Source organism: Schistocerca nitens, chromosome 8, assembly GCF_023898315.1.
Source record: "Schistocerca nitens isolate TAMUIC-IGC-003100 chromosome 8, iqSchNite1.1, whole genome shotgun sequence".
NCBI classification, from domain to species: Eukaryota; Metazoa; Arthropoda; class Insecta; order Orthoptera; family Acrididae; genus Schistocerca; species Schistocerca nitens.
In genome coordinates, this window is record NC_064621.1 from 394,339,372 (window position 1) to 394,354,872 (window position 15,501).

The following is a 15,501-nucleotide window of genomic DNA, read 5'->3' on the forward strand; positions in this document are numbered from 1 at the left end:
ACTCGAACTAATAGAGTCGGCTAGTAAAAAACAAGAAAAATAGGAAATGTGATAAACATTTACAGAAACATTTGATATGAATATGTGCTTCACGGTGTAACATTCTCATATTCTTAAGTGTGCTAATGATGAGCGTTAACAGAACAATGGTTAGATAACTGGCAGACGCTACGACTCCACAAAATGCACCTGGCGTTAGCCGTAACCCATAGGTAGGACTCCTGCCATCAGCTCCACCTCCACGTGTGATCTGCTGCACGTGGATTATTTGGTGCCCTTCCTCGCTTACAGCTGAACGGATACGCGCCCGCCATGTTAAGAGGTTTATTTGCGGCGCCACGAGCGAGCCGCTCACTTTAAAGAGCGTCCCGCGCCAGCCGGCGCCGACCCGCGATTGGCATTCGAAATTTATTCTCTCGCCGACGCGCCGCCAGCGCATCGGTGGACTAATGGAATTCGCTACACAGTGGCCCCACCGCGTCCGGCGAGGGTAGGCCGCCTAAAGGGGTGCGTGAGGCGAGGTTTCGCTCTCCACCTCATTCTAGCTGTACAAGCGCGCTGAAAGGCCCGGAATGTTTATTCGATTAGTTTTTTGTGATTTCATTCCACACTGATGTAGAGAGCGCACAATGTGAATATTTATTAAAAGAAAGACGAGTACATTTTAAAGTCTCGTCGATGAAGAGGCAGAGAATAGTCTCAGATTGGGAAAGGCAGCGAAGGAAATACGCCGTGATCTTTGCAAATGCACTGTCCCTGGCTTCGCCTTAAGTGCTTTTGGGAAATCACAGAAAACCTAAATCGTGCCTCACGCGTTGCAACATAGTAATCAATTTCGGTCAGCTGTGTTCATCTTGAGACTCGACTGAATCCAGTACATTATATAATTCGTACCATTCTGTACAGAGATAGTATAGTCGAATTAACCATCCAGGCAAATTCGTCATAAAATCTATTTTTTTTTCTCAGAGAACTCAGCAAAAGTTTTAGATTATAAGACGGAGCTTGTGTGGCTGCTTAACGTGATTGAACCATCTCCAGGTATATACCCAATGACACGAATTATGGTTCAAATGGCTCTGAAAACTATGGGACGTAACTGCTGAGGTCATCAGTCCCCTAGAACTTAGAACTACTTAAACCTAACTAACCTAAGGACATCACATACATCCATGCCCGAGGCAGGATTCGAATTTGCGACCGTAGAAGACGCGCGGTTACGGACTACAGCGCCTCGAACCGCATGGCCACCTCGGCCGGCGACACGAATTATAAAATGTACTGGATTCACTCAGATCTGGAGACGGCCATTTTTTTTGTCATCAGTCTACTGACTGGTTTGATGCGGCCCGCCACGAATTCCTTTCCTGTGCTAACCCCCTCATCTCAGAGTAGCACTTGCAACCTACGTCCTCTATTATTTGCTTGACGTATTCCAATCTCTGTCTTCCTCTACAGTTTTTGCCCTCTACAGCTCCCTCTAGTACCATGGAACTCATTCCCTCATGTCTTAGCAGATGTCCTATCATCCTGTCCCTTCTCCTTATCAGTGTTTTCCACATATTCCTTTCCTCTCCGATTCTGCGCAGAACCTCCTCATTCCTTACCTTATCAGTCCATCTAATTTTCAACATTCGTCTATAGCACCACATCTCAAATGTTTCGATTCTCTTCTGTTCCGGTATTCCCACAGTCCATGTTTCACTACCATACAATGCTGTACTCCAGACTTACATCCTCAGAAATTTCTTACTCAAATTAAGGCCGGTATTTGATATTAGTAGACTTCTCTTGGCCAGAAATTCTTTTATTGCAATAGCGAGTCTGCTTGTGATGTCCTCCTTGCTCTGTCCGTCATTGGTTATTTTACTGCCTAGGTAGCAGAATTCCTTAAATTCATTAACTTCGTGACCATCAATCCTGATGTTAAGTTTCTCGCTGTTCTCATTTCTACCACTTCTCATTACCTTCGTGTTTCTCCGATTTACTCTCAAACCATACTGTGTACTCATTAGACTGTTCATTCCGTTCAGCAAATCATTTAAATCTTCTTCACTCTCACTCAGGATAGCAATGTCATCAGCGAATCGTATCATTGATATCCTTTCACCTTGTATTTTAATTCCACTCCTAAACCTTTCTTTTATTACCATCATTGCTTCCTCGATGTACAGATTGAAGAGTAGGGGCGAAAGGCGACAGCCTTGTCTTACACCCTTCTTAATACGAGCACTTCGTTCTTGATCGTCCACTCTTATTATTCCCTCTTGGTTGTTGTACATATTGTATAAGACCCGTCTCTCCCTATAGCTTACCCCTACTTTTTTCAGAATCTCGAACAGCTTGCACCATTTTATATTGTCGAACGCTTTTTCCAGGTCGACCGTTGCTTTTAATGTCACCAAAGGTTGTTTTGACTTTCCTGTATGCTGAGTCTGTCCGTCCGACAATCATATCTTTTTCGATGTCTTCACATTTTTCCTGCAGCCATTTCGTCTTAGCTTCCCTGCACTTCGTATTTATTTTATTCCTCAGCGACTTGTATTTCTGTATTCCTGATTTTCCCGGAACATGTTTGAACTTCCCCCATTCATCAATCAACTGAAGTATTTCTTCTGTTACCCATGGTTTCTTCGCAGCTACCTTTTTTGTACCTATGTTTTCCTTCCCAACTTCTGTGATGGCCCTTTATAGAGACGTCCATTCCTCTTGAACTGTACTGCCTACTGCGCTATTCCTTGTTGATGTATATATAGCGTTAGAGAACTTCAAATGTATCTCGTCATTCCTTAGTACTTCCGTATCCCACTTCTTTGCGTATTGATTCTTCCTGACTAATGTCTTGAACTTCAGCCTACTTTTCATCACTACTATATTGTGATCTGAGTCTATATCTGCTCCTGGTTTACGCCTTACAATCCAGTATCTGATTTCGGAACCTCTGTCTGACCATGATGTAATCTAACTGAAATCTCTCCTCTTGTGATTCTTGAAGAGGGTATTCGCTATTACTAGCTGAAAATTGTTACAGAACTCAGTCTTTCTCCTCTTTCATTCCTTGTCCCAAGCCCATATTCTCCTGTAACCTTTTCTTCTACTCCTTCCCCTACAACTGCATTCCAGTCGCCCATGACTATTAGATTTTCGTCCCCCTTTACATACTGCATTACCCTTTCAATAGCCTCATTCACTTTCTCTATCTGTTCATCTTCAGCTTGTGACGTCGGCATGTATACCTGAACTATCGTTGTCGGTGTTGGTCTGCTGTCGATTCTGATTAGAACAACCCGGTCACTGAACTGTTCACAGTAACACACCCTCTGCCCTACCTTCCTATTCATAACGAATCCTACACCTGTTATACCATTTTCTGCTGCTGTTGATATTACCCGATACTCATCTGACCAGAAATCCTTGTCTTCCTTCCACTTCACTTCACTGACCCCTACTATATCTAGATTGAGCCTTTACATTTCCCTTTTCAGATTTCTAGTTTCTCTACCACGTTCAAGCTTCTGCCATTCCACTCCCCAACTCGTAGAACGTTATCCTTTCGTTGATTATTCAATCTTTTTCTCATGGTAACCTCCCCCTTGGCAGTCCCCTCCCGGAGATCCGAATGGGGGACTATTCCGGAATCTTGCCAATGGAGAGATCATCATGACACTTCTTCAATTACAGGCCACATGTCCTGTGGATACACGTTACGCGTCTTTAATGCAGTGGTTTCCATTGCCTTCTGCATCCTCATGCCGTTGATCATTGCTGATTCTTCCGCCTTTAGGGGCAATATCCCACCCCTAGGACAAGAGAGTGCCCTGGACCTCTATCCGCTCCTCCTCCCTCTTTGACAAGGCCGTTGTCAGAATGAGGCTGACTTCTTATGCCGGAAGTCTTCGGCCGCCAATGCCGATTATTTATCAAAATTTAGGCAGTGGCGGGGATCGAACCCGGGACCGAAGACGTTTTGATTATGAATCAAAGACGCTACCCCTAGACCACAGGTCTAGCTAACCGAAATTAGTTCCGTGATTAATAAATTTTTGAGATGTGTGACTGGATTTGTAACAAAAATAAATTGTAATTGTGCGACTGGGTTTTTGGTACTGCTGTTGTAACTATTAAACAGGTTTTATAAAGGATCGTTATGAAAATGTACTCTGCCGCTTTAGTCGCGCATCCACGCACATTTCGATTTGGGTAGTTGCATCCTGTTAAAATTAACCAATATTTAACGCCATTTTACCTACACAAGGGATGAAACACGTAACATTCCTCCGGGTAATGGGGAACATGCTACGAGCAATGATTAATGGCTTCAATGTTCGTAGTATTAACAGTCTCGCGTCAAATCCAAATTTTAACCCTCAGACGCCACGACGGATTCCTGAACATAAAGCTCACCACCAATAAGATGTGATGGAATCAACAAACACGGTGCATTTCAGTAAACGTTGTCCGCTCTCACTTTTCCCTAGCACAACTGGAGGTAACTTGCTCATGTTTCGTTTTGTAAAGATGTCCTGTAGACGCGGTCCCGATTGAGGCCTTCTCCACAGGCCGCTAATTCTAATGTGCATACAGCAAGCAGTGCATAACGAAGTGGCACGTGAAAAAGAATACAGTGCTATTGAAAACGAATTTACTGAATACTGTGGTTCAAATTGATGTTATTCCTATTTATAGAACCAGGAACGAATAAAAGAATTCTAAAAGACAATATACTATTATTATTCATAGCAGTGTTTCCGGATGCTAATTACTTCTACAGCAGTGCATAAGTCAGTAAAAAAGGCCCACATACACGGTCTTAGAATTCACACGAGATTAACACAAGCTCAAACAAGAACATCTCCCAAGGCAGTTTTAATAAAATATTCCGTCTTAGCCCGAGATCCGTTTACCACAAGACTTCACGTATTTCCTCCTCTGAAAACGAACAGAGGAAAATAGTGAGCTATCCGAAAAGTTTGACGCTTGCCTGCTCAGGGCGCGCCAGTGATTGGCACGAAGTTTTCACCAAAGACTATAGAATCAACTGAAATATGCATTTATTTTTAACGAGTGAATCGAAAGTTATTGAAATTACTATTAACCAGCTGTTACTGCAAGGTAACGTCAGATTTACGCTTGGAGATACACTTTGTCATTAATCTTCTGACTAGTTTGACACGGCCCGCTACGAATTCCTCTCCTCAGCTAACCTGTTCATCTCAGTGTAGCACTTGCAACTAACATCCACAATTATTTGAATTATTTGTTTAATGTATTCCAGTCTCTGTCTTCTACAGTCTCTATCCTTTACCATGTAGTAGCATGGAAGTTGCTCCATGGCATCTGAAATGCCGTATCATCCAGTCCTTTCTTCTCGTAAGTGTTTTCAATACATGTTGCTTTCCTCGCCGATTCTGCGGAGAATTTCCTCATTCCTTACCTACTTTTCAACATTCTCCTGTAGCACCACATGTCAAATTCTCTTCTCCGATGTTCCCATAGACCGTGTTTCATTAACATACAAAGCAGTGCTCTAAACGTACATTCCCGAAATTTCTTCCTCAAATTAAGACTGATGTTTGATACTAGTAAACTTCTCCTTTCCAGAAATGCCCTTTTCTGTCCCCCTTGTTCTGTCCGTAATGGGTTATTTTGCTGCCTGCGTATCAGAATTCCTTGTCTTCGTCTACTTCGTGATCACCAATTCTGATGTTAAGGGGAGTTGGAACGCCCTACCCCAACAATGTTTAATTTAGTGACTTGGCTTCCCTGTATTTCAGGAACCACTGTAGCCATTGACATAAAACTTTTACAGGACATTAAACTGTATGTTCTGAGTCTACTGAACTACCATAATTGCATTTCAGCCACTGCTTTAGGAAATATAATTTTTAATTACACAGTCTAAATTGTGTACTTTTTGTGCGTTATTCGAAATAATTTTAATTATACATAACATTATGTTCTTCTTTTAGTTCGGTACATGAACGTTATTACTTCCTGAAAATTTGAATACTCTAGTCTAAGTGGTTTCTGAGATTTAGGGAAAAATATAACAGAGAATGTAAATTTTCAGGAAGGGCTTCTAAAGTTTTAGAAGATAGTACCTCACCTAATATATGCTTAATTTATTATATTTAGTCACTCAGAAGCACCCTGCACCATGCTGTATATCATCGTCGTGATCTTTTTCCAATTTTTTCTTACTTTCTGCTCTTCTTCTTTCAGGACTCCTTAGTGACCAATTGTGCTGCATACTCTGCTTTATCAATGCGAACTGTGGTGTCACCGCCAGACACCACACTTGCTAGGTGGTAGCCTTTAAATCGGCCGCAGTCCGTTAGTATACGTCGGACCCACGTGTCGCCACTGTCAGTGATTGCAGACCGAGCGCCGCCACACGGCAGGTCTGGAGAGACTTCCTAGCACTCGCCCCAGTTGTACAGCCGACTTTGCTAGCGATGGTTCACTGACAAATTACGCTCTCATTTGCCGAGACGATAGTTAGCATAGCCTTCAGCTACGTCATTTGCTACGACCTAGCAAGGCGCAATTATCATTTGCTATTTATCTTGTGATGCATGTACCGTCAGACCGATGTTCACCAATTATGGATTAAAGTCAAGTATTCCAGAAGCTACGTACCTTTTTTGCTAGTCTCTATTCCTTTAACTGTTCCAGACCTCACGCCAGCCGGCGTGAGCTTAAACGCGTGCGCGTGCCTTTCGGCTACCTCACAGTGGCTTGGCTGTCTTGCCAAGTCACAAAACGAACCTTCTCCATTCGTTCAAGTTCTCTGACGCACTTTGCTCCAGGATTAATTCCCCTATACTGTAGCACTTTCACCGTACCAATGTTGCCATCATTAAAAGCAATAACGGCATCACTAACCCCCACGTTAGTGTCTTCATTCCAACAAAAACAATTTTTGGTAAGCGAGTCCATATAAGAATATTGAATGACTCATTAGGATTTTGAGTCTGATCGTGCTGATACTTCTTCTGTAACTCAGGTTTTGCCAGGTCTCTGTAAATAGGTTTTATGATATCCATGACTGCAGATGGGATGGAATGTTTATGGCTGTATGAATTGTTCGGTAACTACACCATGAATCAGGTCCACGAGGGCAAAGGTGGTGTACTAGCTTCTCATCAGTTGACAGGCTGTGGAAGGAGGTGCCTGCTTCATTTTCAACAAATCCTCTGTATTATGTCTAATGGCCCTTCCATAATACTGCTGTAGTTCATCAATCATTTTGTCAGTCAGCCTGCCTCTTATGGTTTTACCATCAGAAAGTTTCATGTCTTTCAGACTTTGTTTGAACTTCCTAAACCTAGTGCCCATCCTCTTCTGGCCATAACCTTTATGACACAGCAACCCACAGCCTTCTATATAAAAATTACCCATTTTATTGGATCTTGAAGTAATGCGCGTACAAATTTTAACATTTTGAATCGGTGTACATTATATTTAAAAAATATAATAAAATACTTCCCATGTGAGTTTATAAGCGATACATATTTCATTTTATTCAGGAAATTACAAATTTTATAATGAAATAAAAATCTGAAAATGTGAAAAAAAATTCAGTTCTAAATGCCCTTGACTTTCCCGCTGCACTCGTTTCTGCTAACTCTCAGCACTTTCGTCTTTCTTCGATTTACTCTCAGTCCATATTATGTACCCATTAGATTGTACAGTCCTCTGAACAGGTTCTCTAATTCTTCTTCATCTTCACTGAAAACAGCAACGTCATCAGCGAATCTTGTTATTGGTATCCTTTCACCCTGAATTTTAATCCGGCACTAGAAGCTTTCTGATATACAGATTGAAGGTACGAAAAACTAGATTCTTGCTTTACGACGTTCATAATCCGAGCACTTCGTTTTTGGTCTTCCGATCTTATTGTTCTCTCTTAGTTCTGTATGCATTATGGATTACCCATCTAACCCTGTACCTTACCCCTACTTTTCTCAGAATTTCGAACATCTTCCACCACTTTTCATTATCGAACTCTTTTTCTAGATCGATAAATATTATGAACGTATCTTTACTTTTCTTCATTGTTACGTTCATTATCAACCAAAGCGCCAGAATTGCCTCTCTGGCACCTTTACCATTCGTAAAGCCAGACTGATCGCCATCTAACAGCTCCTCTATTTTCTTTTCCATTCATCTGTACAGTATTCTTGTCAGCAGCTTGGATATATGAGTTGTTAAGCAAATCGTGCGATAATTTTCGCAGTTTTCAGCTATTGCTATCTTCCGACATATGTGAATGATAATTTTTTTGAAAGTCTGATGGTATATCGCTAGTCTCTAACAGTCTACACTCGAACGTGAAAAGGCGTTGTTGCCACTTTTCCCAATCATTTTACAAATCCCAATGGAATGTTATCTACCCCTTACGCTTTATTTGATCTTAACTCGCCCAAAACATTTTTAAATTCTGATTCTAATACTGGATCCTCTAACACATCCCTGTCGACTCCTGTTTCTTTTTATATCAAGTCATCAGGCAAATCCTCCCCCTTCTAGAGAGGTCTTCAGTGTCTCTTTCCATATATCCCCTCTCTCCTCTGCGCTTAACAGTGCAATTCCTATTGCACTCCTACTGTTGCCGCCCTTGCTTTTAATTTCTCTGAAGGTTTATTTGATTTTTATATATACTGAATCAGTCCTTCCCACAATCGTAGTTTATTCAAGTTCTTCATGTTTTTCCTGTAGTCATTTCGCCTCATTTTCCGTGCATTTCCTATTTATTTCATTCTTGAAGACTTTGACCTCAGAATTCTTGAGATTCCCTTTGTACTTCCTTCTTTCATCGATCATCTGACATTCTGTTACCCTCGGTTTCCTCGCAATTATCTTTTTTCTACCTATATTTTCGCTCCAGATTCTGTGATTACCCATTTCAAAGAGGTTCTTTCTTCTACAACAGAACTGCCTAGTGAGCTGTTCATTATCGCAGTATCTATAGCCTGAGAATACTTGAAGTGTGACTCCTCATTCTCTAGTATCCATGTATCCCACGTCTTTGCATATTATTTCTTCCTGACCAGTCCCTTAAACTTCAGCCGACTCTTCACCATTACTAAATTAAAATCTGAGACTATATAGAGCCCTTGGTACCTCTTAAAATCCAATATCCGACTTCGGAATCTCTGCCTCACCATTAAGTAATCTAACTGAAATCTTCTCATATCTCTCGTCTTTTTCTGTGTTTACCACCTCCTCCTGTGATTCTTGAACAGTGTATCCGGTTTACTTTTTATTGTGGAAATCAGTTAGTGCTTCTTCTCTCTCATTCATACCACCAAGCTCTTATGCTCCCATAATCCTTTCTTCTACCACTTCACATACAACCGCATTCCAATCCCACATCGCCGGCCGTTGTGGCCGAGCGGTTCTAGGCGCTTCAGTCTGGAACCGCGCAACCGCCACGGTCGCAGGTTCGAATCCTGCCTCGGGCATGGATGTGTGTGATGTCCTTAGGTTAGTTCGGTTTAAGTAGTTCTAAGTTCTGGGGGACTGATGACCTCAGATGTTAAGTCCAATAGTACTCAGAGCCATTTGAGCCAATCCCACATCACTATTTGGTTTCCATCTCCATTTACTTACTGAATTACCCTACCAATATCATCATGTACTCTATCTCATCATCTTCAGCTTGCGACATCGCTATGTGTACCTGAACTATTATGCTGTCAGTGTTGGTTTGCTGTCGATTCTCACTGTTCGCTCTACCTTCCTATTCATAACGAATCCTTCTCCCATTACACCATTTTCTGCTGCCGTTGATATTACCCTGTTTCCTCTGTCTAGAAGTTCGTGTATCTTTCCATTTCACTTCACTGATACCGATTATACGTAGATTGAGCTTTAGTATTTCCATTTTCAGACTTTCTAGCTTCCCTACCATATTCGAACTTGTAACATTCCACACACACTCCCCACCCCCCCCCCCCCCCCCCAATCCGTCTCGTAGGAGGTTATCCTTTCGTTGGTTATTCGATCTTTTTCTCAATTTCCATTGGCAGTATTCTACGAGAGATCTATTTGAGGGAGTTGTCCGGTATCTTTTGCCAATTAAGACATCATCATTACACTTTTTCAATTACAGTCCACATGTCCTTTGTGTAGATGTTATGTGTCTCTAATGCTGTAGTTTCCATTGCCTTATGCATCATCATGTCGTGCGTAATTGCTGATACTTCCTCCTTCTAGGGGCAGTTTCCCACCCCAAGAGCAATAAAGTGTCCTAAACTTGTCCGCTGCTTCACCCTCTGCGACAAGGCCGTTGTCTGAATGAGGGTGACTTCTTACCCCGACAATCTTCGGGCACCATTGGTGATTATTTTTATACAAAATTTAAGCAGAGGCAGGCTTCGAACATGGGACAGTTTTGATCGCTAGACTAAGACGCTACCCTTTTTTTTTTTTTTTTTTAATTGAGAATAGGGGACGCAAGAATTGTCAGGAGGCTGGGGGCAGGGAGGGGGAGGGGCTGGTAGTGGGAGTGAAGTGGGTAGAATTCGGACGTAGGCCGTTGGTGGAGACGTATGTTAATACTGAAACAGTAAATACGTCCGCCTCCATTGCTAAATAGTCAGCTTGGCAAAATCCCGTGTGAGGGGCCTAGGTTTGATTTGCAGCTGTTTCAGAGATTTTCTCCACTTGAGGATTGGTTGGTGTGTTGTTTTCATTATTATTTCAGCCTCATCGACATGCAAGTCGCCGTAGTGACGTCATCTAGAACGACTTGCACCAGACGATTGGTCTATCTGACGGGAGGCTCTCTCTACACGCACATAGTCATCAGCAGTGAAAACAAATGAAAAGAGTTATGATTTTTTGCGCAAAGCCTTTCAGGTGAGTCTCTGTATAAGTTCCAGCACGATACGCCTCTCACTCATCTCACCGTTCTCACGGCCTTAGACCATTTGTGTGACATTGCTGAACGCCTCTTGCTACCTTACAGCGACGTGAATCTTTCTACACTGAGTTTTGGAACGTATCAATAAAAATGTAATGAAATTTAGGCTGAGACGTCCATCCTAACGCAACTCCAGTGCATTACATCTGTGCTACCTCGATACGCGCGAATGGTGATTAACACGCTGTTTTCGGTCGTCTTCTTGTTCCTCTTCCTGTTTGGTTCAGGTTGTGCAGTCGAATTTAGACAAACATCGGAATGAGCAAGAGACTAGAAACTTTAAAAATAGCTCAGAAGTGAATGACTAAGCAGTATTAACTCATTTTGTTCTAGGTTTGTTGTTCAGTAGTGGACGGGTTGGGTGGTCTTGCGGTTCTAGGCGCTCAGTCCGGAACCGCGCGACTGCTACGGTCGCAGGTTCGAATCCTGCCTCGGGCATGGATGTTTGTAATGTCGTTAGGTTAGTTAGGTTTAAGTAGTTCTAAGTTCTAGGGGACTGATGACCACAGATGTTAAGTCCCATAGTGCTCAGAGCCATTTGAACCATTTTTTTTGGACGGGTTGGGGGTGCAAAAGTTTGGTAAAGTCTGACATCTCAGCTTCCCTGCAGCACTGATTTGTTGTTTAGGTAGTATCTAAATGCGTTCCAGGTGGTATGCAAGTGGATGGGCACGACAGTGCAGAGACAGAGGAGGGGGTAGAGACTAAAGAGGAGAGAGACAGAGAGGTGGAGGAAGAGATGTGTGCAATCTACCAACATAAATATACATGGATGAAGCAGCAGGTAAAGTCTACTTAAATAATTATTTAAGTAAGAATATAACATCGTAAAACTATTTAAAATCTATTAGGAAATTTCACGCACACAAGACTGAAGAGCAAAAAATATTTATATAAACAAAAGTAAGTTTCGTAACACTGTGTTTTTAAATCAGACAGCAATTATGAAATCATTTCCCTTAGCCTCATACAGATTCCTAAACCTATATACAAAGTCATGAAAATTTAAGCTTGAGGACTTTTAATATCTACGACCATACTTTTAAGATTTATAAAGAAAAAAGTGAGACTTATACAATAGTCAATGATTTCGTGGTAAAGTATTCATGCGTCTATTATGTATTGCATGTTTTTCATGTTTTTAGTTGTAAACCCTCCAGTTATTGCTACAGCTGTTAAACATTTGCAAGCACAAATTTTCAGCATTATCTGTATGTCAGTGGCGCAAAATTTTTAACGAAACCTTTCCATAAGAAAACGCTTATCAGCATTAACCCTCAGCCCCCAAAGCTTTCTTCGTTTAATTCTAAATGTATATTCTGTATCATTATGTCATTCCACAAATCTTTGAGCACCTAGAAGTAGCAGCAACGTCCTTCCCAAAAATTAATAGAATTATGAAAATTCTAAAAAAACGGAAGTTCATGTTGTCTCCATGGAGTTTATAATAGAATTTCGAAACGTAGTTCCAACTTAATAAGTATTGTATTAGTGATATATGGAATACATCACTAGCACAGGGAATTCTTCCAGGCAGGTTAAAACATGCAATTGTTAAAAATATTCATAAGAAAGGTGACAAGTCTCACTGAAACAGTTACCGTACAATTTACTTAGTTACATCTTTTCGTAAAATGTTCGCAAAAGTAATGCACTGAAGAGCAGTTCTTACTCAAGTGAAAACAATTTACTTAGAATACCACAACCTGAATTCCAGAAGGACTGCTTGATTGAGAAGTTCAATAAGCAACAACAAAAACTTTTAGCCAGAAGAAATACTTGTTTTTTAGTGTAGCTGCATGAGTAGGACTAAAAAGATAATGCGTTGACTAATGTTAACTCTAATCATGTGTACATAACCTACAAATTGACTCCTTCCACATCCTTAGAAGCACAGTTCAAATGCTCTATGGGACATGTAACTAACAGCAGTGTCGAAAGAGTTCAAAAATGGTTAAAATTGCTCTGAGCACTATGGGACTTAGCTTCTGAGGTCATCAGTCCCCTAGAACTTAGAACTACTTAAACCTAACTAAACTAAGGACATCACACACATCCATGCCCGAGGCAGGATTCGACCCTGCGACCGTAGCTATCGCGCGGTTCCAGACTGAAGCGCCTAAAACTGCTCGGCCACTCCGGCCAGCTGTCGAAAGAGTAAATTCCTCTGTCACACCCTTTTTAACCCGGGCAAATCGTTCTTGGTTGTTCATTCTTTGTCATCCTTATTCGACCTTGTACATATAGTATACAGTGTGTGCTCTGGCGTAACATCAAACGCAAGCACGTCGGCCTGGAATGTAACTGCAGAGAAGGCTGTGAGATGACGTCAGCCAACAGCACGCTGACTGGGACCGCACCGCGACAGGAGCAGCACCTACACGAAGAGAATATAAGCGCCGCTCCAGCTAACCACAGCGCACTGGGAGACGAGCCGTGGCTTGTGAACAGTATCATTTGGTTGCATGAAAACTGTATATATCGAAGGACACTGATTATTCGCATGTCGCCATTTGTTTGCGACACCTCATTGTAAATCCGCTAAGTTAAGTATTGTCAATTCAGTTTACTGTGACAAACTTCATTTCCTTGAATTTTTGTCGAGCTATACAAGAAAACAGCTCCATAGGCACCCTATATTAAACGAGTTGGCCGGACACGACAGGATTCATGAAAAAGAATTACCCGATTTTTAAAAAATCATAACGATTATGATATTTGAGAAATATGCGTAAACGACGTGCTGTTGGACAGAGGAAACTCTGGAGTTTTACATGATTCCCGCTATATATCAGTGGCGTGCGCTCACTTCAGCTCTAGTAAAAACAGTGTCGAGACAACAGAAAGCGTTTTGTGCTCTACTTTTTGTGTAGTGCGGGTTAGTTATAACATTTCCGGCTCAGTAATAACAGTTCCGTTTTACCTTTAGCATAACCATACACCTTTTTTTATAATTTTGAATATAGCACCATTTTACTTTGTCTCACGCTTTTTCGAGATCGACAAATCATATCAACGAGTCTTGATTTTTCTTCTTTCCGTTAACAGTCGCAACGTCACAAGTGCCTTTCTGGTGTCTTTACGTTCCCTACAGTCAAAGCCAAACTGAGCGTTGTCTAACAGATCCACAGTTCTTTTTTTCCATTGTTCTCAATATTTTTCTTGTTAGCAACTAGTCCTCGTATTTATCTGCCCTCGCTATCGTTAGGATTGCGTGGATGTTATTTCTCCTAAACTCTGGTTCAAATCAAATGGTTCAAATGGCTCTGAGCACTATGGGATTTAATATCTGAGGTCATCAGTCCCCTAGACCTTAGAACTACTTAAACCTAACAAACCTAAGGACATCACACACATCCATGCCCGAGGCAGGATTCGAACCTGAGACCGTAGCTATCGCGCGGTTCCAAACTGAAGCGCCTTGAACCGCTCGGCCTCTCTGGCCGGCTAAACTCTGGTGTTATGTCTAAAGTCTACAAACTTAATAGTTGCTTGGTTCTCAAATCCCTTGCCCCTCTACTGCATCCCCCCCTCCCCCGACCCCACCCACCCGCCGAATGATTTCAGAAGTTATAAAGAAATGTTATTTGTCCCTTCTGCCTCATATGGTCCCACGCCTTTCAAGCTGTGTTAAACACCTACATTGGATCCCGTATGTCATCCCGTTTCTTCTTCAATCACAGTACAGGCAGATCCCCTCTGTCTAACAGACGCCTTCAGAGTAGTTTTCCCACATATCAACCCCCTTCCGTACGCTTAATAGTGAAATTTCCTACTGAACTCAATGCAGACCACTTTCCTACTTTTAATTTGACCGAATTTTGTTTTGACTGCTACATACTGACTCAGTCGTTCCAATATCCATTTATTCTTCGATTTCTTCACATTTTTCCTGCAGCAGTATCATGTCGCTGCCGTACACTTCCTATTTACTTTATTCCTAGGACACGTATATTGTTTTATTGCTCAATTTCCTTGAAATGTTCTGTACTTCGTCGATGTTGGAGTACTTCTTCTGTCACTCTACGGTTTTTGGCCTTGCATTGCTTGTACCAGGATATGCTTTTCTAACTTCTGTGGTTGCCCTTATTCGAGATGTCCACTCCTCTTCAACCGAACCGCCTACTTTGCTATGCATTACAGCAGTATCTTTAGCCCAAAGAACTTCAAAAGCATCTTCTCAGACATTGATTCTTCCGGTTGAGTCAATTAAACTTCAGCCTTTTCTTCGTCAATACTAAATAAAATAATGTAGCTGCTTCTGGAGACGTGCACGCTTATTGGCTCAGCGCCTAAGCCCATAGGCACAGAGCTGCGGCCATGGTGTAACTGCTGAGCTTGCAGGTGTCTGCAGGTGCCTGGATTTCGGCATCGGGCACCGGCTTGAGTCCGCGCCGCCGAAATATAAATGTTTTTAATCACTGACATTCATGATATAATATAAAAATCAAGCTCCCCCAACAACCTGGCGTTTTGAAAAATACTACACGAGGAGCATATGGTACAGTATTTTAAATCTGGGTTAGGTCAAATGTCAATTCATAGACTTTGGTTCAGATTGTGGAATCACT